The sequence below is a fragment of the Hemitrygon akajei genome, chromosome 18 (assembly GCF_048418815.1).
Source record: "Hemitrygon akajei chromosome 18, sHemAka1.3, whole genome shotgun sequence".
Taxonomy (NCBI): Eukaryota; Metazoa; Chordata; class Chondrichthyes; order Myliobatiformes; family Dasyatidae; genus Hemitrygon; species Hemitrygon akajei.
Genome location: NC_133141.1, coordinates 79,940,495 through 79,942,994, shown reverse-complemented (window position 1 = coordinate 79,942,994; position 2,500 = coordinate 79,940,495).

Here is a 2,500-nt window from a genome sequence, read left to right as displayed (position 1 = left end):
AGACGGCAGGAGGGAGAAGAGTTTGTATGAGGGGGTGCGTGGGTCCTTCATAATGCTGTTTGCTTTGCAGATGCAGCGTGTAGTGTAAATGTCCGTGATGGCGGGAAGAGAGACCCCCGATGATCTTCTCAGCCGACCTCACTATCCGCCGCAGGGTCTTGCGATCCGAGACGGTGCAATTTCCGAACCAGGCAGTGATGCAGCTGCTCAGGATGGTCTCAATACAACCCCTGTAGAATGTGATGAGGATGGGGGGTGGGAGATGGACTTTCCTCAGCGTTCGCAGAAAGTAGAGACGCTGCTGGGCTTTCTTTGCTATGGAGTTGAGGGACCAGTTTGAAGTCTGTTTCCCAGGGTTGAAATGTCTAACACCGGAGGGCACGCATTGAAGGTGAGGGGGGGAAGGTTCAAGGGGGATGTGAGGGGGTACGTTTTTTTACTCAGAGAGTGGTGGATGCCTGGTATGCTGGTGGAGGCTTTTAAGAGACGTTTGGATGGGCACATGGAAGTGAGGGAGATGGAGGATGTGAACATGGTGTAGGGAGGAGGGATCAGTGTTTGTGTGTCCTGTTTTTTCTCACAGATTTTTTATTGTAACACCAACGAATTACATACAATACGAACCATTAACATTTTGACTGTTTGTTTGGTTGTTCTTGAATTGCTTTTTAGCCGGGTCAGCACAGCTTTGTGAGCCGAACGGCCCGCTCCTGCGCTCTACGTAACCGCGAGTCTGGACCGGGGACCCCCGGGGGACAGTCGCCGTTGATCTGGTCGCAGGCCCCGACCTTGCCGCTCGGCTCGGACTCCGCGGGCGACGGCCAGATGTACACCCCGTGGGGGAGAATCGCAAAGAAGACGGGGCTCGTCCTCACGCGTTGCAAGAGTTTGGGCGACTCCGTACTTCGAAAGGGCATGCAAGAAAAGACAAGTCAAATATTTTGCAATCTTACAGGCGTGCAGGGTGCAAAAATAATTTCAGGTATGTTTGAAACATTGCTACAGATTCTCACCACCTACGCCATCCCCCTGAACTAATTTAAGGAATAAACAGGTTTTTTTTCCCCTCTCTCTCTTTAGTGCTGATTCTTGCCGAAAAAGATGAGCTGCATCTGACACATTCAAGCTTCCATTCCACCAAACTTGACTCCTCATGAATACAACCAAACGGGGTGGTGTGGCTCCGGGGTCGAGAGCCACCCTTCGCACGAAGCACTCACGAGGCAGTCAGCGCGAGTGGGAGCAGAATCGGAACCCCAAAACCCCCCCCCCCCCGACCCCACTGTCGACCGCAGTGCTAATCCTACCCCCCACCCCCCAACCGATCAGGGTCAGGTGAAACCGTGGGGAGCAGGTGGTGGACGGTCGTACGAGCAGCCGGTGCAGATCACAAGTCCCGGTGATGCGACCACTGACGCCAGGCGGACAATCTCTGAAGAGTATCGATAATGGCTGGGGGGGGGGGGGGGTCACCCGTCTGGTAAAGACACACTGCCCCGGAAGGAGGCGATGGCAAACCGCTTCTGTAGGAAAATTTGCCAAGATCAGTCATGGTCATGGAAAGACCGTGATCGCCCGCCGCCGTACAGCATGGCGCATCATCAGTGAATGGAAACGATGTGAAGTTCGCTTTACTTTTTGCAGAGGTTCGACTAAAAATACAAAAAGTAGAGCAAAAAGAAAGGGAAAATCGTGGGGGGGCGTTCATGGGTTCAGAAATCGGATGGCAGAGGGGAAGAAGCTGTTCCTGAATCGTGAGTGTGTGTCTTCAGGCTCCTGTACCTCCTCCCTGATGGCAGAGGGGACAGAAGCTGTTCCTGAATCGCTGAGTGTGTGTCTTCAGGCTTCTGTACCTCCTCCCTTATAGGAGAGGGGAAGAAGCTGTTCCTGAATCGTTGAGTGTGTGTCTTCAGGCTCCTGTACCTCCTCCCTGATGGCAGAGGGGACAGAAGCTGTTCCTGAATCGCTGAGTGTGTGTCTTCAGGCTTCTGTACCTCCTCCCTTATAGGAGAGGGGAAGAAGCTGTTCCTGAATCGTTGAGTGTGTGTCTTCAGGCTCCTGTACCTCCTTCCTGATGGCAGAGGGGAAGAAGCTGTTCCTGAATCGCTGAGTGTGTGTCTTCAGGCTTCTGTACCTCCTCCCTTATAGGGGAGGGGAAGAAGCTGTTCCTGAATCGTTGAATGTGTGTCTTCAGGCTCCTGTACCTCCTCCCTGATGGCAGAGGGGAAGAAGCTGTTCCTGAATCGTTGAGTGTGTGTCTTCAGGGTTCTGTACCTCCTCCCTGATGGCAGAGGGGACAGAAGCCTGAAGACACACATTCAACGATTCAGGAACAGTTTCTTCCCCTCTGCCATCAGGGAGGAGGTACAGGAGCCTGAAGACACACACTCAGCGATTCAGGAACAGCTTCTTCCCCTCTGCCATCAGGGAGGAGGTACAGGAGCCTGAAGACCCACACTCCACGATTCAGGAACAGCTTCTTTCCCTCTGCCATCCGATT